The 26,343-nt window shown below is 39.7% G+C and overlaps 2 long non-coding RNA genes across 10 annotated transcripts in view; one reads left to right on the top strand and one right to left on the bottom strand.

Moving 5' to 3' along the window:
• The window catches only part of LOC149970794 (uncharacterized), a 106,970-nt gene that overhangs the window by 16,119 nt on the left and 64,508 nt on the right, over window positions 1-26,343 (bottom strand). The window contains exon 4 of one of the 9 annotated variants that reach the window (XR_016492884.1): window positions 695-1,121. The exons of 6 other annotated variants lie outside the window; for them this stretch is intronic. This is a non-coding gene — a long non-coding RNA (uncharacterized LOC149970794). Of the gene's footprint in view, window positions 1-694; window positions 1,122-3,789; window positions 4,339-15,193; window positions 17,120-26,343 lie in introns of those variants that run through there. 2 more of the 9 variants (XR_016492888.1, XR_016492889.1) reach the window with 2 other exon arrangements.
• LOC149970796 (uncharacterized) lies at window positions 18,000-21,053 on the top strand. The gene is made up of 2 exons (XR_016493059.1): window positions 18,000-18,400; window positions 20,362-21,053. It is a non-coding gene; the product is annotated as an uncharacterized LOC149970796 (long non-coding RNA).

Genomic DNA, 26,343 nt, shown 5'->3' with positions numbered 1-26,343 from the left:
TTTTCGACAATACAAAACATACACATACACACGACAACTACATCACACCTGCCCAGACCCACCTGCTCACACCCCTATCTCCAGTGCCCACATCACTCTCCTCCACATGGCCGTATTCTCCGTCGCCCACACGCACTTTCAACATTTGGATAATAAAGCATTGGTTGATTTTCAGTTCTTAAGTACACGTTTTTTCAAGATGATTGATGAGAAAAGTATCGTCCTACCCATAGGGAATCTCACTGCACCCTTATATGCCAAGTTGTGAAATAATGCAGACAGAAGGATTAAACGTTCATTTCCATTGTAATAATTTCTAACTCCACCCATAACTTTTGGACTTCATAACATTCCCAGAAGGCACAGATTATTATAACCTAATGAAAAATGAATTTGGTAATCTATTTTAATTTACTGCAGGCCTAAGACCTGGGGTTAACCTTCTGAATGAATGATTATATTAAAGATAAAAGCCGCCTCTTAATGACTTCCGAGAGCCGATCCGTTACCCAGCAAAATAATATCAATTTATTTAGTCAAATTGTTTTTATGACTACAGACAGTAGGCTATTATTCCTTTATTCCTGCATTAATTAATTTGTCTGCATGCCTATTCAAAATATGGCTAAAAAGAAACCATGCCATGAATTAAGAACAGATATACAGTACCAGTCAAAAGTTTGGACACACTTACTCAATCAACAGTTTTTCTTTATTTTTATTATTTTATACATTGTAGAATAATAGTGAAGACAACAACACTATGAAATAACTCATATGGAATCATGTAGTAACCAAAAACGTTTTAAACAAATACAAGTATATTTTAGATTTTGAGATTCTTCAAAGTAGCCACCCTTTGCCTTGATGACAGCTTTGTACACTCTTGGCATTCTCTCTACCAGCTTCCCCTTTTCCAGGAGTCTTGAAGGAGTTCCCACATATGCTGAGCACTTGTTGGCTGCTTTTCCTTCACTCTCCGGTCCAACTCAGCCCAAATCATCTCAATTTGGTTGAGGTCAGGTGATTGTGGAGGCCAGGTCATCTGATGCAGCACTCCATCACTCTCCTTCTTGGTAAAATAGCCTATACACAGCCTGGAGGTGTGTTGGGTCAATGTCCTGTTGAAAAACAAATTATTGTAGTAGTTTATGTGTCGGGGGGCTAGGGTCAGTTTGTTATATCCGGAGTACTTCTCCTGTCCTATTCGGTGTCCTGTGTAAATCTAAGTGTGCGTTCTCAAATTCTCTCCTTCTCTCTTTCTTTCTCTCTCTCGGAGGACCTGAGCCCTAGGACCATGCCCCAGGAATACCTGACATGATGACTCCTTGCTGTCCCCAGTCCACCTGACCGTGCTGCTGCTCCAGTTTCAACTGTTCTGCCTTATTATTATTCGACCATGCTGGTCATTTATGAACATTTTAACATCTTGGCCATGCTCTGTTATAATCTCCACCCGGCACAGCCAGAAGAGGACTGGCCACCCCACATAGCCTGGTTCCTCTCTAGGTTTCTTCCTAGGTTTTGGCCTTTCTAGGGAGTTTTTCCTAGCCACTGTGCTTCTACACCTGCATTGCTTGCTGTTTGGGGTTTTAGGCTGGGTTTCTGTACAGCACTTTGAGATATCAGCTGATGTACGAAGGGCTATATAAATACATTTGATTTGATTGTCCCACTAAGTGGAAACCAGATGGGATGGTGCTTCGCTGCAGAATGCTGTGATAGCCATGCTGGTTAAGTGTGCCTTGAATTCTAAATTAATCACAGACAGTGTCACGAGCAATGCACCCCCACACCATCACACCTCCTCTGCCATGCTTCACAGTGGGATCCACACATACAGAGATCATCCTTTCACCTACTCAGTGTCTCACAAAGACCAAAAATCAAAAATCAAAAAATCAAAAATCAGCCCAGATTTCCATTGCTTGTGTTTCTTGGCCCAAGCAAGTATCTTCTTCATATTGGTGTACTTTAGTAGTGGTTTCTTTGCTGAAATTTGACCATGAAGGTGCTAATTCATGCAGTCTCCTCTGAACAGTTGGTGTTGAGATGTGTCTGTTACTTCACTCTGTGAATAATTTATTTTGGCTGCAATTTCTGAGGCTGGTAGGTAACTCTGGGTCTTCCTTTCCTATGGCGGTCCTCATGAGAGCCAGTTTCATCATAGCACTTGATGGTTTTCCAGCTGCACTTGAAGAAATTTTCCGGATTGACTGACCTTCATGTCTTAACATAATGATGGACTGTCATTTCTCTTTCCTTATTTGAGCTGTTCTCGCAAAATATTTGGACTTGGTCTTTTACCAAATAGGTCTATCTACTGTATACCACCTGTCATGACGTTGCCCTCTTTGGGTACAGCAAGCCCCATCCCCCTCTCCCTGCCACCTACAACTAGGCTGCTGTGGTCAGAGAGGTCGTAAATTCCGGGAGGAGATGATCTCCTCATGGCCACAGTATAGAGACAGAGTGAAGTTTCATAGAGAACAAAGGAATTTCTTCCACCTCACAGAACTTGAGGTCCAAACAACATTTAGGTACAGTATAAAAGATCGGTGAAGAATCCAGCTACGAACTGGTCCGTTTTTACAACTTGGTGAAACTCATGGGAGACAATGCAGCCACATTACCATAACGCTGTTTCTATAATAGCCTCAGATATAAGGTTTACATCGAATTGTTGTATAAGATTAATGAGTGAGGATGACACTGTTTGTAAAATTGTGTAATGTGATTTTTTTGAGTTTGTGTAATGTGATTTTTTTTGTTTAACTAAATCAGAGGACCGCCCATGAGCCCAGTTAGGATAGGGTAGGGCATCCTGGGACAGGCCCTTTTCTGTAATTCCGAATAAAACACCACCTTGAGAATTTCTCAACAAACCATGTTTCTCTCAATTACGAGAGGACAAAGGTTGCAGACCAGCTTACCTCGATAACAAGAGGGCCAAGGTTTGAGACGATTGCTGAATCTTTTAACCATCCCATGTGGTTAAACTCTTAGACTATCGATACAGCCAGAATAAGAACAAGTCTTTGATATTAATTACTATTGATTGCAATTGTTCCCGAATGAGTGAGCGTTCATGTGCAAAGGATTAGCATTTTAATTGTTATAATTATCAACTCTGTAGTGACTTCTCATCTGACCCCCACTCCCCTTTTGTCCAACAAGCCGCCATGCCGGTTTAGCCCACTAGGGCACATTCCCCTATCATTTCTTGTAACCATATTTTGTTTGTCTGTGTGTGCACTTCTGTGATTGTTTAGTTAGTTAATAAATAAATGATTTAAGATAATTGATGTATGGATGACTCAGAGTGAAGACTGGGTTCGTGCAGATAACCAACAATTTACGACGTTTGGAATGAGAGTAACGTGAGGTAAAATAATTAATTAATTAATTAAGAAGACTAATTGATCGGATTAAAATATCTGACAAGTTATATTAGGAAAATTATAATTTTGTAATCTGAATATTTTCCTTGGTGCCCCGACTTCCTAGTTAATTAATTTAATGATAGTAAAGACACGACACACCTCTACCTTGTCACAACACAACTGATTGGCTTAAACGCATTAAGAAGGAAATAAATTCCACAAATTAACTTTTAACAAGGCACAACTGTTAATTGAAATTCATGAAGGTAGTTGAGAGAATGCCAATAATGTGCAAAGCTGTCATCAAGGCAAAGGGTGGCTACTTTGAAGAATCTCAAATATATAGTATAGTTTGATTTGTTTAGAAAAAAAATGGTTACTATATGATTCCATATGTGTTATTTCATAGTTTTGATGTCTTCACTATTATTCTGCAATGTAGAATGTAGGTGTGTCCAAACTTTTGACTGGTATATGTTTATAATGCAATGCGGCACATTTGACAACTCAAATCACTTTAAAGAGGGGTTTGAGAAATAAATACACTAAAACAATAACTTCAAAAACAGCCTATTTACCACTGGATTTCTTCCAATTACTGTGCAGGAAAAGGATGTCAATCCAGAGTGCCTGGTCCCAGGCCCGCAGCTGACTTCTCTCTGAAACCACACATCCATCTGAAGGTGAGTCTTTATCCAACGTGCCTGGTCCCAGGCCCGCAGCTGACTTCTCTCTGAAACCACACATCCATCTGAAGGTGAGTCTTTATCCAACGTGCCTGGTCCCAGGCCCGCAGCTGACTTCTCTCTGAAACCACACATCCATCTGAAGGTGAGTCTTTATCCAACGTGCCTGGTCCCAGGCCCGCAGCTGACTTCTCTCTGAAACCACACATCCATCTGAAGGTGAGTCTTTATCCACCGTGTCTGGTCCCAGGTTAACAGCTGGCTTCTCTCTGAAACCACACATCCATCTGAAGGTGATGCTTTATCCTTTGGAACCACACAATTACCAGGTGGACAGTAGGCCTCTTGAAGCGATACAGGAAATCAACAAGATCCACAAGTTTTTTTTTCACAATAGCTGGCATTATGTTATCTGCAGTTTTGAGCTGGTCTGTTCCACTCGTGTTAGATAACATCCATTCTTTGTTTATGTAATGGGTTGTAAAGCACAAGTATCCTATTTTTTGAAAATTGTCAGTCCACATGTCAAGTGTAATTGCACCATTGTATTTACCCAATTTCTCTCTCAACTCCGGGACCACCCACCAGCTGATTTGTTTGCCTGATACAGGACTCTAGTGTAATAGGAGAGAGAATGACTGAAACATTCACACAGCCCTTAATTTACAAAAGGATAGTCTAATAGCTTGGCTAGGTGTAAAGAATATATGCTGTGGTCAGTCAGAGTTGAGTCCTATTGTAAAGTGTAGCCTAATGGCCAAAAAAGGGAGAACTTGCAATGTATTCGATGCTTAAGTACTAGATTTCTAACTCAATATCACAGACCAGATTTGCCTTAATGAATAATTAATAAACTACTACAAATATATGAATTTATTATAATCCACATAATAATTCAAACTAAATTAGCTGTAGCGAGAGGAGAGACTGCATGCTAAGGACAATCAGAAAGAATGTGTCTTTAACCCTGCATTATAATATAACTTATTTTGAACGAAAGCCACAAATGAGTGAGTCACTCATGCAACCGCAAAATGCCAGATAAAGCAATTTCACAAATCCGGCTGTTCTCAAACTTTGCTTTTTTCATTTTTTCTCATTAGAATAGACTCTCTGGTATTACTTATATTTCATTTAGTATTGTTTATACTGTTCCAAACTGGCAGATAAATTATATTGTAATCTAACAGCACCTGTTTGTCATGCAACAGTATCTCTTGCGCTTTAGACAATGATTTTACATGAGGCCTAATTCACTTGCTATAACTAAAAATACTTACACTACCGTTCAAAAGTTTGGGATCACTTAGAAATGTCCTTGTTTTTGAAAGAAAATCAAATGTTTTGTCTATTAAAATAACATCAAATTGATCAAACACACAGTGTAGACATTGTTAATGTTGTAAATGGCCACTGTAGATGGAAACGGCTGATTTTTAATGGAATATCTGGGTAGCCGTACAGAGGCCCATTATCAGCAACTATCACTCCTGTGTTATCAGCGACCCGGAGTCGGATTTCGTTGAACAAGAATAGACTGACGAGTTTCAGAAGAAAGTCCTTTGTTTCTGGCCATTTTGAGCCCGTAATCAAACCCACAAATGCTGATGCTCCAGATACTCAACTAGTCTACAGAAGGCCAATTTTATTGCTTCTTTAATGAGCACAACAGTTTTCAGCTGTGCTAACATAATTGCAAAAGGGCTTTCTAATGATCTATTAACCTTTAAAATGACAAACTTGGATTAGCTAACACAACGTGCCAATGGAACACAGGAGTGATGGTTGCTGATAATGGGTCTCTGTCCGCCTATGTAGATATTCCATAAAAAGTCAGCCGTTTCCAGCTACAATAGTCATTTACATCATTAACAATGTCTACAGTGTATTTCTGATCAATTTGATTTTATTTTAATGGATAACAAAAATGCTTTTCTTTCAAAAACGAGGACATTTCTAAGTGACCTCAAACTTGTGTAGTATCCACTAGGCTAATAAATAATCAAAATTTTCCTTTCGATTATCTAATTAACCTATATCATGTTATATCAAGTTATCCCTCTGTAGCACATGCAAAAGCAATTTGGAGTTGTTGACCTTGAGTGATAAAATGTGTTACAATTGAATTTGAATGATGAGGATGAAGAAGAAGAGGGATTGAATTTTGAACAAAAGTGTAAGAATTGCTCTTGCTCTTTTTGTTTCTACTTTGTCAGAAGAATCTATAACTGGACCGTAGGTTATGACTTACTAAAACTGTTTTTACACTAAGGTTTTTATTCTAAGAGAAATGAAAAATGGTCTGTTATATATCGCTTTAGCTGACATGTTAAGGTTTATACATTGTTTAATTGTTCAAGGCTCCCTTTGTTATTTTGTTTTATAACTAAAATGCTTGACTGTATTTAAAGACATGGATGACTGGTATGCTGTGTGATGACATGCACAAATTAATGAATGATTGATGGATATACTGTATATTGAAGTAGGCCTTAATGACTTTTAGTAAGTTACACTAAAACAGCTACAATAAACAGGACTCTTAGGCCGACAGCTCTATGTCATTTCAATAACTTAGCTTCTCAAAGATGCCCTCTGGTGGTCGAACTAGCATTAATGGCAACAATGGCTAACAGTAAAATACAATAATGTCATGCACTCCAACGTGCCATACCGTTCCGTGGCACCCGGCACGCTGTGCTGTCGGTGTGACACAACTTTTAAAGGAAGAACCACTGTGTGTAGGCTTGTTATAGGCATTTGCATTGCACAACCCCATCACACAGAGGCTATATCCATATCAATAAATGAGACAAAACAAAATATTGATTAAGTCTTGGGTATAACCTTTCCTGAGCTAAATAGCCACGGGGTCGCAAAATGTCAAGGCAATCTATAGCCTATTCTTATTGGCAAAACTCTTTTCCATTTCAGCCACTGCACGTGCTTCTTCAACTATTTTGTTGAACATTTATTTAGAGGATATATTTAGAGGCCTGTGAGCTAGAGTCTCTTTTTAAGGGTAGCCCTATAATAAAAACAGTTATAAAACACAAATAGAGTTCTAAAATGATTCTGCATGATACCAATACCCAAAATGATTGCAAAGCCTACACGTTGAAGGCCTATTTTTTATTTGGATAGGCCTAAATTAAACATTGAATTATTTAAAATAGGGTAAAGAACTTTAGAGAATTTAGAGAATTCTGAATACACACATGAATTTCAATAAACACATGAGCTGTTCTATTCTCTTTGATTTAGTTCCTATTGCAACTCAGACAAATGACTGAATTGATGACATACTGACTGATTGAGCTGAATGAATGAATAATTAATTAAATGTTCAAATATGTTGGAACGACGAGTTGCACAGATCATGCATGCCCTGCACTTTATTTGGCCAGTAGGCAAATAGGCCTACATTAGGGTATAATGACTCGATGGCTACAGAAGGTCTTTTGTCAGTAATGTCTTTTTCGTTATATGTTGGACCCCAGTAAGACTAGCTGTTGCCATTGGCGTCGGATGATGGGGATCCTAATAAATCAAATCAAAGGGCATTTTCTGAGGCTGAGTTGTGCTTTTCTGAAGGTGCATGAACCTGTATGGAGCTCACAAGCTCTTCAACTGGGCAGCAGTGTCGCGATGAAGGGAATAGCCTATTATGGAGACTACCTAAGACCACTGCAACAGAGTTATTGTAAAGTGTGGGAATAAGCTTATGTCAGACTTAGCCTGTGTTTAACCTCTCCCTTGTTCATTTCAAAGTCCATATGTTCATAACACGATTCATATAAATCATGTCAAATTATTGAAAATTCATATTAACCCCTCCTACATAATATGCTTGGGCCAAATTTTGAGTGATGAAATAAATATTCCATAAAAATATTTTGAGTGGCAAAGACTCCAGTGGTTATACATAATTCATCGATTCACCAAACATCTATTATTAATATGTGTAATTATTCCTGGTAGATACTACCTGTTATGTTTCATTATTCCTGGTAGATACTACTGGTTATGATTGCAGACAGAGCCCAGAGAATGGGATGGTGCAATATTGAATTAGTCCTATTTTGATAAGGTGCATGCATGGGGATGTCTACGTCACCCAGAGATATGCCCATGCTGTAGAGATACACCTAGTGGACTGAAACTTCTCTGTTGTAGACATGATACAAGTAGTGCTATCTAGACTTGAGCTGGCAAACAAATTCATTACATTAGCTACCTAATGTGAAGTAAACTCAACTGAGGAGTAATAGAGAATGAAAACTTTTAACTAGAAAATGTCAAGGAAACCTCTTTCCCTTTCGATGCTCTTCCTCTACCCTCAACCTCTCCCATCTGTTTCTGATGCCCATCCAGTCGGATTTCTATTTGCCATATAGTTTTAACTGTGCTATTTCACAAAAGTTCTGAACCAATGTACATTTTACAGACACAAAATATTTTACATTTGTTATCTTGTTGTTATTAGTCTCACCCTTCAGGTCCATTCAACTCCTCCCATCTATTTGCCATATGATTTATATTTGCCATATGATTTCTATTTGCCATATGATTCTATTTGCCATATGATTTCTATTTGCCATATGATTTCTATTTGCCATATGATCTTCAACTGTGTTGTGATGCTTCACAAAAGTTCTGAACCTTTCTGTTCTCATAGTTTCTACAGATTCTAAATCAAAGATAAAATGTTTTGTTAAAATTATTATTATATTTTATTATATATTATTGATTGATTGACTATGACTTTTAAAATCCCCCAGTATTGCTATCTGCAGCATTAGCTCCAGGTAAATGTTGCAATTCTTCAGCCATTCCTAGAGCTGGGACCAAAAACAAGATACATATGGACAGAACCAAAATAAATGATCTAATGGCTCTGTCCCTTCGCAGCAAAATGTGCAGAGCTGGGAAGGTTCTATCCCCCATATAACATTATATTAGTTGCAATACTTTTTAATAAAAATTGCATATATTAGCAATTTTTGACAGATTTTTTTTCCAGTTTACTAGGGGTACCCAATCTCTCCAAAGGCGGCGTATGTCTGCCATATCCTCCATAATAAGATTGTTGGATCTGATTTTAACAGCTAACATTTCAATGGCAACAATAAATGTATATGCTGATAGAGGACAACCTTGTTTTACTCCTCTTGACAGTTTAAAACTTTCTGAGAAGTAGCCATTATTTACTATTTTACACATAGTGTTACTACTATACACAACTTTAACCCATTTTTTAAGAGATTCTCCAAAAGTTACATATTCCTGGCATTTACAGTTGAAGTCAGAAGTTTACATACACTTAGGTTGGAGTCATTAAAACTCGTTTTTAAACCGCTCCACACATTTCTTGTTAACAAACTAGTTTAGGCAAGTCGGTTAGGACATCTACTTTGTGCATGACACAAGTAATTTTTCCAAAAACTATTTACAGTCAGAATATTTCACTGTATCACAATTCCAGTGGGTCAGAAGTTGAATACACTAAGTTGACTGTGCCTTTAAACAGCTTGGAAAATTCTTGAAAATGATGTCATGACTTTAGAAGCTTCTGATAGGCATTTGAGTCAATTGGAGGTGTACCTGTGGATGTATTTCAAGGCCTACCTTCAAACTCTTTGCTTGACATCATGGGAAAATCAAAATAAATCAGCAGACGTCCACAATTCTGGTTCATCCTTGGAAGCAATTTCCAAATGCCTGAAGGTACCACGTTCATCTGAACAAACAGTAGTATGCAAGTATAAACACCATGGGACCACGCAGCCGTCATACCGCTCAGGAAGGAGACTCTTAGAGATGAACGTCCTTTGGTGCCAAAAGTGCAAATCAATCCCAGAACAACAGCAAAGGTGCTTGTGAAGATGCTGGAGGAAACAGGTACAAAATATCTATATCCACAGTAAACTGAGTCCTATATCAACATAACCTGAGTGTAACTGGTGTGAAATGGCTAGCTAATTAGTGGGGTGCGCGCTAATAGCGTTTAAATCTGTGACATCACTCGCTCTGAGACCTTGAAGTTGTTGTTTCCCTTGCCCTGCAAGGGCCGCAGCTTTTGTGGAGCGATGGGTAACGATGGTTCGTGGGAGGGAGTTGTTGATGTGTGCAGAGGGTCCCTGGTTTGAGCCTAGGTAGGGGCAAGGAGAGGGACGGAAGCAACACTGTTACACTGGTCCCCCGTTGTGACCATTTTCCCAAGCATCTCTATGCAGTCAAACCTTTGATTATTTTTTTGCCACCAGGGCCAGCAATGCAACTACCTGGGTGGGGGCACCCCACCGGAATCCACACCGGCTAGGTAGAAGGTTGTCAAGGTTCTCATTAGCAGCTTTGAGTATTTCCTTGTATATTATGCTCTCCCATCGGGGGGCTTTGGCTTTGTAGGACCAACCCTGCCAGGCAGGCTCAGAATCTTGAGGGGACGGTACTGCTTTAGTAGGTCTCCGACCGCATTCATTTTTCTGATTTGGCTGCTTATAGGTTACTTACAGTTGGCCCATAAAACAGATAAGGACTTCTCCTTATTGTATGGGTGGCTCAGATGGGTGTCTAGGGTATTGGGTTGGGGACCATTCCATCATGATAGGACAATAAATAAATAACCTATGTTTATAATAAAATTTAAAAAATTATATCCCATATCTGCACAAAATTGAAAGCTCTCTTTCACAACCCCTGCTCACAAACACATATGGGCTCTGGGATTTGCAACCATTAACCTTTTTCTCTCACTTATCTCCACACTTTTCCAAACACAAAAACACACACCCCACCATCCATCACAATAGATCCGCACATACGGTGCCTTCCTCTGTTTGCTGTGGGTACATACTGTACATGCTGTACCCACACACAATACTCCATAACGACAAAGTTAAAACTGTATTCACACCCCTGAGTCAACACTTTATAGAAGCACTTTTGGAAGTGATTACAGCTGTGAGTCTTTCTGGGTAAGTCTCTAAGAGCTTTCCACACCTGGATCGCCAAAATTATTTCAGAAAATGTTCAAGCTCTGTCAAATTGGATGTTGATCATTACTAAACAGGACTTTCCATAGATTTTCAAGCAGTTTTAAGTCAAAACTGTAATTCGTCCTCTCAGGAACATTCACTGTCTTCTTGGTAAGCAACTCCAGTGTAGATTTGGCCTTGTGTTTAAGGTTATTGTCCTGCTGAAAGGTAAATTCATCTCCCAGTGTCTGGTGGAAAGCAGACTGAACCAGGCTCTAGGTTTTTGCCTGTGTGTAACGTGTATGCTGGGAGTCGGGAAGCAAGTTCAGGGGGTGACTTTTAATAATAAATAACACGAGGAACAAAACAAGAACCACGACTAGCATACAGACATGAAACAAAGGAACACAAACAATAACGCCTAGGGAAAGAACCAAACGAAGTGACATATATAGGGTAATGTATATACATGTATATAATGTATATACATGTATAGGGTAAAAGGAAGGTAATCAGGCAGATGATGGAGTCCAGGTGAGTTTGATGACGTGCTAGTGCATGTAACGATGGAAACAGGTGTGCGTAATAATAAGTAGCCTGATGATCTCGAGCGCCGGAGAGGGAGAATACGTGACAGTACCCCCTCCCTGACGCACGGCTCCAGAAGCAGGACACCGACCAGAGGGACGGTCTCTGGGACCAGGAGCGGGTCGGTTGCTTCTGCAGATGCGCGGGAACCTGTCGAGCCGGCTGAGGCGCGGGAACCTGACGAACCGGCTGAGGCATGGGAGCATGCCGAGCCTAACGAGTCTTATGAACCTGTCGAGCTAGCTGAGGAATCCTTGGTAGACTCGGTAACGGACGCTTGATGGGCCAACCGGGTCTTGTAAACTTGACGTGTCGGCTGAGGCATGGAAGCCTGGCGATCCAGCTGAGGCATCCTTGGTTGCTCCGGTGGTGATACCCGGACCCAAATACTCCCTGATGCTTCCCTTTGGGGAGGCCTTATTCTGTAACGTGTACGCTGGGAGTCGGGAAGCAAGTTCAGGGAGTGACTTTTAATACCTATAGGTGCTCTCCATCTACCAATAGGTGCTCTTCTTTGCGAGGCATTGGAAAACATCTCTGGTCTTTGTGGTTGAATCTATGTTTGAAATTCACCGCTCGACTGGGGGACCATACAAATATCTGTATGTGTGGGGTACTGAGAGATGAGTTAGTCATAAAAAATCACATTAAACACTATTATTGCACACAGAATGAGACCATGCACCTTATTATTTGACTTATTATTTATTTATTTATTATTTTACCCCTTTTTCTCCACAATTTCGTGGTATCCAATTGTTTTTTAGTAGCTACTATCTTATCTCATCGCTACATCTCCCGTACGGGCTCGGGAGAGACGAAGGTTGAAAGTCATGCATCCTCCGATACACAACCCAACCAAGTCGCACTGCTTCTTAACACAGCGCGCATCCAACCTGGAAGCCAGCCGCACCAATGTGTCAGAGGAAACACTGTGCACCTTGCAACCTTGGTTAGCGTGCACTGCGCCCGGCCCGCCACAGTAGTCGCTGGTGCGCGATGAGACAAGGATATCCCTACCGGCCAAGCCATCCCTAACCCGGACGACGCTAGGCCAATTGTGCGTCGCCCCACGGACCTCCCGGTCGCGGCCGGTTACGACAATTTGACTTATTATTTGACACATTTTTACTCCTGAACCTATTTACAATTGCCATAGCAAATACTTACTGACTCAAGACATTTCAGCTTCCCATTTAAAAAAAAATACATTTCTATTCATTTTGAAAAACATATTTCCACTTTGACATTATGGGATAGTGTGTATAGGCCAGTGAAAACAATTCTAAATGTAATCAATTTGAAATTCAGGCTGTAAAACAAGAAAAAGTAAAGGGTGTGAATATCCAACAGAAAATGTATACAGTACACCAGTAGAGGCTCCTCAGAGGAGGAAGGGGAGGACCGTCGTCCTCAGTCAATTTCAGAAAAATTTATAGTGAAACAATAAGTTAATCCTTTTTTGATAAAACTATAATACAAATAGTCACTTCACCAAATAATTGATTAAAACACTGTTTTGCAATGAATGTCTACAGTAGCCTCAACAGCACTCTGTAGGGTAGCACCATGGTGTAGCCAGAGGACATCTAGCTTACATCCTCCTCTGGGTACATTGATTTCAATAGAAAACCTAGGAGGCTCATGCTTCTCACCCCCTTCCATAGTAATTATGACAACTTCCAGAGGATGTCCTCCAACCTATCAGAGCTCTTGCAGCATGAACAAACATTTTATCCACCCAATCAAAGAATCAGAGAATTAATCTAGTAGTGAAAGCATAAGCTACAGCTAGCTAGCACTGCAAAGCATACAATGTGGTTAGTAGCTGACTGAAAGAGAGAGAAATACAATAGTTGAACAGTTTTGAAAAAATGTATTTCTTCAAAAATGAAGGAGAAGCTAGCTGTGTTCACTTGTTTAGCTAGTGAACGCAGCAAGCTAGTTTAGCCTACTAAAAGACCCAGCTCAAACAGAGAGAGAGACACTATGTTAGCTAGCTGGCTATGGCTATCCAATACTGGAACTCTTACAAGTCCAGTATTGGACTTGGTTTTATTAATTTATTGCCACGCTGGTGTAACTGCTAAACTGCTTGCTGACTGTACACTCTACAGTCAGTGAATTGTCAGTGAATTGTGTTTGCATGTGATCAGGGGTGTATTCATTCCGTCGATTCTGTTGAAAAATATTTCTTAAATGGAAGCAAACGGAATGAAACATACCAGAATTTGTCCCATAGAAACTCTCATTTGCAACTGTTGGACTAATGATTACACCCTAGATCACATCACAAGAGTTTGCAAGGCGGTTTTGAATGTGTCACTGCCTGTCACCTTGATTACTCAAATTGTTCTCTTGACCTGTGCACCTACGTTGTAAACTTTCATTCATAGGTTAGGTTATAGCAACCTCATGATGGGTATAGGGAAAATGTCAGTATCATGTAGTAGCCTAAACCTATCGATGTTAGATTGAGCTGGGTGAATGGAATATTAATGTCAATCATCCAATATACTGTAATAGAAATAAGGCCATGCTCACCCCCCAAAAAATATTGTCCACCCTCATCTTAAACTGCAGCGGCCGCCATTGCAGTACACATCAATAGAATTGCCTTGCACAACTCTCCTTCATCCTAACCATCATTATTACACAAACAATCCAGTATCTCTAGGCAGTCATTCAGAGGCAGAGGAGGAGAAGATAGGGTTTGCAAGAGAGGCTTGTGAAGACACCCAGTCTGACGTGTGTGACATTATCAGCAGAGGTCCAGCGATCGACCATGTACTTTTACAGATAAGCATTGTTCCTCTTATCTCATCACCTCAATGACAGAACAATGAGAGCCCAGGCTTTCAAAAAAAAACAGTGCCATAATGTTGGTTTAATTTAACACAACCAGAGAGTAAAGAGTTTATTTTCTAATCTAAATGTGCGCTGAATCTAACTGCAAATTGGCCCGAGTTAATATGTAGCTCGCTATAATTGAGGTCACACAATCAGTCTTCAAACAGGAATATAGATGCTTTGAACAATTTGAGAGTACCTAGGTTTGATTTTTAGGCACTTATTCATGATTCATCAGTGATTTATCACTGGAGTAGGTTCAGAATCCAACTCAATGTTTGTTAGAGGTTCCTATTTTCTATTCCAGTGGTCCTAATGAACTCTTTTGATTCAGTGTCCTTTGACTCAGCCAAGACTTTATGATAACCCGTTTTCTTGCTGTGTCCCAAATGGCACTCTCTTCCTTACATCATATATCCTATGAGGACTTGTTAATTAAAAGTTGTGCACTATATAAGGAATCAAGTGTGCCATTTAAGACACAGCCCTTCTCTTCATTCTGTAGTCAGTCTTTTGACAGAGCAAGTGAGTAGGTATGTAGTGAACATCTGAAGTGTAACCCCTAATGACTGGAGCCCATGAATAATAGCGGGGATGTTTTTGCTAGATTGACTGATTTACCAAGATCAGCTGAGCTGGCTCATCTCCGAGAGCATACATAATCAATTGTGGACTTTCATGGGGCTTCAAAAATAAGTTTAAATGAGAATTCCCTTGAATAACTTACCCATCTTTCCTAGAAGACTGTTTGTCAGAAGAGAACCTCGATTGGTGATCATTTTACTGTGAATATTTGACATTAATCCTATAATTAATTACAAACAAATATTAGTATCTTGCTTTAAAGGTACACAGTTCTGGACTAGAGGCATCTTATTATGATCTAACTTTTTTCAGCTCAAGTGACACAATCATCAAAATATTAGAGTTTCTCTATGCAGAAATCGCTTCGCTATTTCCTGGTTGCTAAAATTCAAATAGTTTGCATAATTTCAGTTTATGTGACAAAATAAGATGGTACAACAATTCTCTACACTACACTATCTAAACTGCTGTGAAGTATTTTTCCCATATTAAAAAATATTGTTGTTTCAGCTGTTTGAAGCTGGTGTACAATACCGAAAGTTTAAAAAAAAAAACTTAAGAAGGGAAGCATAGAAATAACACACATAGAACATATCTACTACTTCTTAGTTGTTTGTAATAATGGTGCTGTAGGGGATGGCTGCCGTTTTACAGGCTCCTAACCAACAGATTTATTTATTTTTTCACATTGTTAGTAACTCATTTTGTACATAATGCAATCTCTTATGACCGAAAAGAGCACCTGAACATCAGAAGAGCGACTTCTCACCTCGAACTGGACAATAATTTTTCTTCAATAAGTCCGACCCAAATTATATACTGCTTTGTCGAGACAAGGTCCAAATCCCAGTCATTCACGTGAAGAAAAGATGAAGAAAAAGGGAGAGGAGGGTGGGGTGCCTTGTAAGAATGTGCCGATAAGTAGGTAAACCACCAGTACCCTCCATATTATTGGCCAACATGCAATCATTGGAAAACAAACTGGACGATCTACGATTAAGACTATCCTATCAACGTGACATTAAAAACTGTAAATTCTTATGTTTCACCGAGAAGTGGCTAAACGACGACAAGGATAATATAGAGCTGGCTGGCTTCTCTGTGCATCGGCAGGACAGAGCAAGTACGTCTGGTAAGAAGAGGGGCGGGGGTGTTTGTCTATTTGTCAAAAACTGCTGGTGCTCGATGTCTACTATTAAAGAATTCTCAGGGTATTGCTCGCCTGAGTTAGAAAACCTCATGTTAAGCTGTAGATCACACTATCTACCAGAGAGTTCTCATCTATATTATTCTTAGCCTCTATTTACCACCACAAACCGATGCTGGCACTATGACTGCACTCAAAGAGCTGTATATGAACATAAGCAAACAAGAAAATGCTCATCCAGAAGCGGGGCTCCAATTAACATGGGCAAACTTCAATCCCTTTTGCTTAATTTCTACCAGCATGTCACATGTGCAACCAGAAGGGGAAAAAAACTCTAGACCACCTTTACTCTAGACCACCTGACCATAATTCTATCCCCTCCTGTACTCCCTGTTCACCCACGACTGCATGGCCAAACACGACTACAACACCATCATTAAGTTTGCTGACAACAAAACAGTAGTAGGCCTGATCACCGACAATGATAAGACACCCTATAGGGAGGAGATCAGAGACCTGGTAGTGTGGTGCCAGGACAACAACCTCTCCCTCAAGGTGAGCAATACAAAGGAGCTGATCGTAGACTATAGGAAAAGGAGGGCCGAACAGGCACCCATTAACATTGACAGGGCTGAAGTGGAGCGGGTCGAGAGTTTCAAGTGCCTTGGTGTCCACAACACCAACAAACTATCATGGTCCAAACATACCAAGACAGTTGCGAAGAGGGCATGACAACACATTTTCCCCCTCAGGAGACTGAAAAGATTTGGCATCGAGAGCATCCTGACCGGTTGCATCACAGCCTGTGATGGCAACTGCTAGCCATCTGACCATAAGGTGCTACAAAGGGTAGTGTGTATGGTCCAGGACATCACTGGGTTCAAGCCTCCTGACATCCAGGACCTACAGTGGGGAGAACAAGTATTTGATACACTGCCAATTTGCAGGTTTTCCTACTTACAAAGCATATAGAGGTCTGTAATTTTTTTAATAATAGGTACACTTCAGCTGTGAGAGACAGAATATAAAACAAAAATCCAGAAGATCACATTGTATGATTTTTAAGTAAAGTAATTAAAAACATGCATGTATTGTGTAACATGAAGTCCTATGAGTGTCATCTGATGAAGATCATCAAAGGTTTGTGATTCATTTTATCTCTATTTGTGCTTTTTTTGACTCCTTTCTTTGGCTGGGAAAATGGCTGTGTTTTTCTGTGGCTTGGTGGTGACCTAACAATCGTTTGTGGTGCTTTCCCATAAATCCTATTTGAAATCGGACACTGTGGTGGGATTATCAACAAGACTACCTTTAAAACGGTATAAGATTGTCACGTAGAGTAGGCCAGAAGGCTATACTGGAAAACCTAACCACTCAAAACCTAACCACTCAATCAAAATAAAAAGATGGTGGAGCCACAAAAGTTATTCTGTGCAAGGGTGTTTATTTACAAAGTGATTCAGGAACAAAAACAACAGTACTGCCATCAAACATATACCTTATGGGACAGCTATAAAAAAAAAAAAAAAAAAAAAAAAAAAAACATTTTTTTTTTTTTTTATTAAAAAAAACAATGCTGCCCCATTCACAGCTCAATCCAAAATGGCCTCTATATGAACTGAAAGAGAGGCTCCTTTTGTAGGGCTAGCCCCTCCCCTCAGAACAATTAACACTAATTAATTAAGCAATTACCTATACAAACCTACATTTTCTATTTAACTAAACAAACATACTATAGTATATACATTGCAACATGTTTATGAAACAATATCACAACATAACATTTACAAAATGACATCACTACTGACAGTGTCTTTCAATATGCACATTTACATTAATGAGCCATTTGGGACAGGCACTACAAAGTCAGCCCAATTCCCTTTGCTCGGGTCCTTATCCAGCATACCCGGATGCCACAGAGATAGAGAGAGGAACAGACCAAACAAACAAACAACGCGCTCATCCACCACACAGATAAGTATAATAAATATTGCTTATATTAAATATGAACATTGACATAAGTGTGAAATGTATGTACTAAGACAGAGAAGTTAACTTGTGTGTCGACCCACATTGTTACCTTATCTGATAACGGAGCAGGGAGGAGTGATGAATGTGTGCGTGCGTTAAAGTACCAAATGCTGCCCGCGGCCAGTGACGGAATTCTACGTCACAAAGATACATGTATGTTTGAGGAATTTTAATTATGAGATTTCTGTTGTTTTGAATTTGCCGCCCTGCACTTTCACTGGCTGTTGTCATATCATCCCGTTAACGGGATTGCAGCCCAAAGAGGTTTTGACAGCTTCTACCCCCAAGACGTAAGACTGCTGAACAAGTAATCAAATGGCCACACCGACTACTTACATTGACCCCCCCCCCCCCCCCTTTGTTTTTACACTGCTGCCACTCGCTTTTTATTGTCTATGCAATAGCACTTTACCAATTACCTTGACTAACCTGTACCCCCGCACATTGACTCTGTACCGATACCCCCTGTATATAGCCCCGTTATTATGTCATTTTCTTGTTACTTTTTGATTTTATTAAAACATTTTACTTTAGTTTATTTAGTAAATATTTTCTTAACTCTATTTCTTGAACTGCATTGTTGGTTAAGGACTTGTTCGTACGCATTTCACGGAAAGGTTGTATTCAACGCATGTGACAAATACAATTTATTTGATTTGCTTTCAAGTATGAATACAGATCTATAACTCACTTTTCTATGTGAATTTGGTCAGGTAACCCAAAAAGTTACATATTGCCACTTTAAACTAATCGGTAGTGTCATTATACCTGTTATTGAAAATGCATCAAGGGAAGGGCATCAGATCTGCCGTGCATAAACTATCTTCCACAACATTGATATAAAGCGATATAAAAGCCAGTACTCTTCGCCCTCCAATAATTCCAGAAGCACTAGCGTTGCAGTAAGAGTCATGAGGCGACTAGAAACCGTCGGAAGTCCCATGGCTCATTAATGCAAGCATCTTATTTTCCTCTGACTTTTAAATGTCACAATTAATTTGGAGCTACAGTGCAGCGTTCCATTCACCCTGGTGGCTTAGCAGGAGATGACATAATCATACGTCTTTCCCCTCGTTGTCTCGAACTACCACAATGACAAGACTGACAAGAGATTAATTTACCTTGTCTGAGAACACAGGTTATTATATCATAGTCAACAACATACAGGATGATGGAAGGCTGATCAACACTGCCTAAATCAGGGGTTCCCAAACCTTTTCTAATTCTACTGCCACATGCACTGTTCATGCCACAAACTATTCACACCCCTGTTGTTGGTGGAGAGAATTTTGCAGGTGTTAAGCATATTTCTTGCAACTCTACACATTTTCTCATGGTGTGCAAAGAAAATGTTGACACTTTTCTTGCAATTGCATACATTTTGCCATGTCTAATGTGTATTCATGTGATATTGGAGTGACAAAAAAAATACACAACAATATATATGAGTTAAAAAACCTAAATAAAAAAACATTAGCTTATATGAGCTAGTTGATCTGGACATTTCTGGCAAGTTATAAATAGCTCGCTAAGGTATGCAATTACTAAAATGACAAGAGGAACTGATGATGCACTACCCAAGTTCGAAATTGCATCTTGTGGATTCTACTATTATACAACTTTCAAGAGTAAGTTTAAAGCTGGACTGAGTTCCTTAAGTACAATAAATAAAATAAATAAAAAATAATTCTTATAATACATTAGAATAAATAAATACAAATTGGGGAGTGGGGACCCTGTGCCCCCACTGGTCTAAATCATCTATTGACATAATGATAATATATTTAACATTGTCAAAACAAGACATTTGTTGGATCATGAATTTGACCCTGTTTTGAGTGGTGTTGCATGTCAGCCATGACATGTCTCTCTTTTCCCATCTCTCTCTTGGCCCAGTGGTATATTCACTAGCCAGTGACAAACTGGGTGAATTCACCCGTGAAATAAGAACGGTGGGACAAGAAACAGATGACACTTTAAAATGTGTTTCACAGGGGGACAATGGATCAAAAGCGTAATGTGCTGCAGACAGACACCACTCACAGCACACGTGACTGCTGTCCCTGTTCAATATGACAGCGCTAACCTTCCTCCTTTGCTCTATTCTAATCTAGGTCAGGCCTAGACGACCTCTCAATGCTCACCTTGGCTTCTCCTAAGATTGTCTCACTATTGTGCCCCCTCCTTTTCAGTGGACACCCAGATATCCACACACCTTCTACATCTGCATTGCTTGCTGTTTGGGGTTTTACGCTGGGTTTCTGTATAGCACTTTGTGACATCAGCTGACGTAAAAAGGGCTTTATTAACACATTTGTTTGATGTATGTGGATACATTTTTCAGTATTATGTAAAATAAAATGGTTGAACATGGTTGTACAGCTGAGACCTGACTGGCATTTATAATATGTCAGTGTCAGGAGTATTGTGTTGACTAGAGGTTTATCAAGCTTCATGTGAGCAGCTTCTCCTGGCAAGGATAAGCCAGCACAATCACTGTGTAGTGACAGTTCAATTTCACACTTGATTATGGAGTGAAGAGTTGTTTGGAATCGCTGAATGCCTATGACATTGTTTTGTGTGTGTGTTTGTGTATTTTAATATTGTTACAGTTGTTGATGAATGTGTTATCTAGACAGAAAGGGGAGACTCTGTTCCCATATAGTCTGACAGAATCCAGATGTTATTACTGTGGCATTAATGACAACATTGCATGTGGTTTGCTCGTGTTTTTGCTTATGTGTAAGCACACATTATCTGGATATTATGTAATATCTTAAAGTTTAATAAAACTTTGGAAAAAGAGCATCAGCCACTCCTCTCTGCAGGAAACATCTGGCATGTGGAGCTAGATTTATCATGGGAGCTGTAATTTCAGCACAATCACCAGGAAAAACAACACAACACGGTTTCCTAAACAGAATGTCTGCAATTTGTAATCACATCCAATCAGGGGTGCAACTTTCACTGGGGACGGGGGGGGGGGGGGCATTTTTGTCCCACGCAGTTTTATCATTGGTATGTGATACAAAACTCGGCAATGGTGTGCTTTAGGACCATGCGGACGCCTTCGAGTGGTTTGGTAGGCTGTTTGGATTGTTTATCCGACTGGATAATAAATTTAAAAATACTAATGTCCCCCCCCAATTCTAAAATCAAGTTGCGCCCCTGCATCCAACAGCCTATGTTTTGCCAATTAAACACACAAACTAAAACATTTTGGACTTGGAATGACAGTACTCTAAAAGTTTCAATCCATTACCATTGTGATTAAAAAGCAAAAATATGTTTCAATGCTGCCTGTGTGGTAAATAAAAACATCAAACAGTTGAATGTTTTCAATTTAATTTTGTTCTCTCTCTAAACCTAAACAGAGATGTAGTTCCATGTGAAGGTTAGGTTACCATGACGTCCATTTGAAAGGCAGTCTACTTTGCTTGCCTGGCCAGTGCCAAGTTCTCTCTCCCAGAGTAAATTAGTCATAATATATTACAAAAGGTCTGCCATGGCAAAATAATAAAGATTACAGAGTCTGTTCAGATGACCATGAAATATTGCCCAAAATTAAATGCCCTTTGAATAACCCTGCCAAGTGAATAAAGAATATTGAGTTATGGGTCATATCTATTCAAGACCTCACCGAGTCAATGGTAACTATAATAATGCAAATCTGTCTTTCACAGCAATTCTAAAAACCCACATTACAAAAGTAATATTTTCATAATCCTTGTGAGGAACTCACTTTTCTATGAACGCATGTGGATATGTGACTGTAAGCAGGTTGGAAGTTCCCTGCATGTACATTTGAAATAGCTGATGCAGTGAATCTCACCAACATTGTGAAAAATGAAAGGTGGTCATAAAACAGTGTTGGCTTTTTATAGGGGTTTGCAGCTATCGACCACAGCTTTGAAAATAACATGATTAACCCTTTCCCTTTAACCAACTATTATTCAAACGATTGGAGAGAGCATGTTAATACATAACAATACCTTGAAACGGTCTCACTGAAGCAGTCCAATGTTAAATAAGCCTACTGTCGATTAAGTTATGAAATAATGTAAGAGTAACACAGGATATTGATAGCAGGATGATATTGAACATGATATTCATGTGATTGTGGCTTAACATCAATTGACTTGGAGTTAATGTCAACTCTTAGTAAACCTTCACACAGACAAAGCAATTTTTCATTTCTGTGAGGACTGATGTTTAAAGATTCTGAAGACCAACCCAAAGAAAGTCACAACTTGATAATGTGTGAATGCATAGAGTGGAAAGAACTCCTGTCAGCTGGATCCAGGAGGGGGAGGGAGAGAAAGAGACAGAGGGAGAGTATAGGGGGAGAGAGTGAGCGAGGGAAATTGAGAAATAGAGAGAGACAGTTTGCGAGAGAATGAAAGAGAAGGCTTCCTGAAAGAGAAGTAAAGAGATAATTAAATAAAGAGAGAGGGAGTTGGGGGCTGGAGGAGGAGAGAACAGTGCCTCTGTAATTACCGCCTCTCCCAGCGGCAGGTCGACTTGTCTCATTACGGTCACAGCAGGGTGGCAGTACCGTGGGCTACTGCTGGTGACCAGCATGAAGCCTGTCCACTGCTCCCTACTGTGAGAACGAGGTGTCTCAGTCTCAGCAGTGACCAGCACTGCACTGTTTCTCTTCCCTCCACAACTTCCTGCTAAAAATGACCATAAATCACTGTGTAAAATGCAGCTCATTCAATGGAAAATAAGCTGATTGGACGAGGAGGTGCATGCAGGTTCAGGGATTCAATTCTAATTCCCCAGGGAAGAAGACAACCCTTTCTGGACACCAAAGTGATCCATTTCATTATTGGATGCTATTCTCTAAGATGTGTATTGTGTTGCCTACACTACAAAAAAAGGTGCTATCTAGATCCTAAAAGGGTTCTTCGGCTGTCCCCATAGGAGAACCCTCTTTGGTTCCAGGTAGAACCTTTTTGGGTTCTATGTAGAACCCTTTCCACCTTGAACAAAAAAGGGTTCTCCTATGGGGACAGCTGAAGAATCCTTTTGGAACCCTTTTTTCTAATAGCGTGAGGTCAGTCTCCCTGCCTATACTTTGCATGTTGTCTTCAAGTCACGGCAGCAGAGTTTTTCCAGCAGCTAGCTACTGATTTTTTTCTTAAGGCCATTACTTAAGAGGTGGCTTTTGGAAGTCATGCTATACCTTCACAACAATATATACCTAGAATAGTTTGAAAGTGCAGTTGCGACAAGAACATGATGACATTACAAACACATTTGCAGAAAAGTATTGCTTGCTACTTCCTCTCTCTCTGCTTTTAACAGAAAGCATTTTGCTGGTGCACCAAACAAGCAGAAGATGGGCTGACATTGTGAGGAGACTTCACACATTTATGGAATTGGTGTGACTGTATCTACACCTCCCTATTCTTTAATTAGGCTTCCCTATCCTTCAGACAGGTATCTGATAAGCATTCTGCACTACACACCTTCATGTATGAACTAACTAACAGCAGGCCTGTCAGGTAGCTAGCTGCCTGCCTGCAGGACCATGCTGTAGGGGGAGAGAGAGGTTACAGACTGGCCGCACTACTCCCTCCCAAGACCAATTGCTGCAACACATCTCCACAGTTTCAATCAACACCCTTACATTCCTCAAGAGACATGCCTCATACCATTCCCCTATGATAATCTGCCATAAATCATTATTAGATTATTCATTATTAAATGTCCAGGGTGGGGGGCAATACATCATTGGGTAATTCAGTTTTGCTAACAAAATATTTTGTGTTTTGTTCAGTTGATTTGTGGGATGGTTTAAAGTACAAAGAGCTTACATTTCCTAATGTTTTCACAGAGGATAATTTTGTATTAGCATGTGTAACAGCCTTGACCCTTTTCTGCACTGTGATTAGGAGATATTTGCCCCATTTTGTGGGCCTGGCTATTACTCATGTTAATTGACTTCATGGCTCACACAATATTGGAATTGAGGTTCAGGCCAGAAACTTAAAGAATAAATGAATGATATATATGTACAACAAGGGGATAAAATGCATCTATTTGGCTGTGAGACTATTAAGAGACGTTTAAGGACTGGGTGGGATAGTGTAAGGTAGTGAGTACTCTATTTTATTTGAGATTAGCATCGACATGCAATTTGTTTTGAAGCTTCATCATCTTATCTCTACCATATTCAAATAATTAAATCGTATCTTTTGGAGTTCGGGACCCAGTCAGCTATGATCAGATATCATGGAAGCTTGGTCTATCATAAGGATGCTTTCAGGAATTTCAGGTATAGTTAAATAATGAGGTCACAGAGATATATAATTAAGCATTGAATAACTCATGGAAAGTAGCAGCCAATAGAGAGGAGGTAATCTCTCCTCTAAGATAGAGAATGGACAAAGAGCCATGACAGGCCACTATTAAACCTGGTTTCAAGCTCTCTGGGGCGGACTGGTAGACTATAGAGAGATGGAGGAGCATCGCTTCTGAGGGACAACACACAAAAGTTAATACCACAACTTCCTGGGGTCCTTTGAGAGGAAAGGAGGATGAATGTCCTATTACCCAGCACCCTGTCATCCCCCTGGCTGGGCCCTAAAAACTACTCAGCAGGCTAGATCAAGCTGGACTGCTGGAGGCTAGAGGGGGAGACATGCCACAGGTCTCAGAGACACTCTCCAAGGAGAGAGACAGGCCATCTGGTTGGTCACATTAGGGGACTTCTGTGACTCAATAGTCAAGACTTTGGCTGTAATATTGATAAAGCATGGATGCAATGTTGAATTATGTCACAACTGTATGCAAAAACTACAGTGTCTATGTTTATGTGAAACGTTTATTATGGTTTATGTTAATTTGTTTAAAAATAATGCTCTAACTCTTAGAAGGAATGTTTTGCCATTCATTTAACGACAATGAGATCCTAACTCGTTTGTCAGATGGAAATAAAGTAGTTATCCATGAAATATGTATTGAAAACTTTTTGGAATGTCCTGTGTGCACAGCTGGACGAGACAGATGGTTATCCTAACTGAAGTAGATGTAGTACAGATGACGGATGTTACGGTACATGTTCATATATCTAATTTCCTTGTCAAAAGAGTAGGGAAATAAGAGACAAGTATATTGACAATTATGGACAACAGAAGGCAGTACAAGGAATTTTTCAATATGTATTTAAAATTCCCTAATCTGAGTTCAAGTTCTGTTTTTCATGCTTTCCCAATGACATTTGCAGCCATCTTCTCTGATATCCCCATATAACGTTTGACCCTATAGCATCACTGAGCATCACACTTACTCCAAAGGGTTTGCACAACATGTTGGATACAACAGATCCACAAGTTGTGTGCTATTAGCACTTACAGCAGACCTGCTTCAACCAGCCCAAGGTCACGCTGATCAATTTCAGCTTATAGCTTTCTATTCCCCTGTATCTGTCCCTGCCATGCCATTGTCTGATTACAATTACTCTATGGTCGTGGAATTACCCAATTTAAATCGACTCACTCATGATAACACGCATGACAAACTATTTTAAATGACTGATCATGTGTGATATTGCTTTCGATGTATGTCATTAAAGCAAGGAGCTGTGGGTTTGACAGCAGACAGGTAGCTAAAGCAGATGGTTATTAGGATTCTAAATCTATACTTCAAATTCTTAACATCAAATTCTAGAGAAGGTAAAAGATGTTACATTTTTAGATCATCCACATGTCGATTTATCACACTTAGCTACCATATGTATTTAGTTAGGTGCATGATTAATTTTCTACCATATATAACAACTGAGAGAAACCATCTTGATATCAATATAAGGCAGCTGTAGTCCCTTGGCCAATGTAGACATTCATATTGAACCCCTGATACATGAATAATAGCTTCAGATGTGAATGAGATTTGTTGAACTAAAAAGTGTATTTATCTCCCTTGTTGTCTTTGGTATGCTCATACTGTAGCACAAACAGTCTCTCCACAATACACCTTTGTATTGTCTCTAGCTACTTACACTAGTTTTCACTTTTCAATTTACTTATCAGGGGTGTCGAAAGGCAATGGCTTTGAAATAAAAGTATTACAAAATGCAGATTTGGGTA

Source organism: Oncorhynchus mykiss, chromosome 28 (genome assembly GCF_057628025.1).
Source record: "Oncorhynchus mykiss isolate SJ-2025 chromosome 28, ASM5762802v1, whole genome shotgun sequence".
Taxonomy (NCBI): Eukaryota; Metazoa; Chordata; class Actinopteri; order Salmoniformes; family Salmonidae; genus Oncorhynchus; species Oncorhynchus mykiss.
Note: the sequence above shows the minus strand (reverse complement) of the source record. Positions and strands in the feature narration are given on the sequence as shown.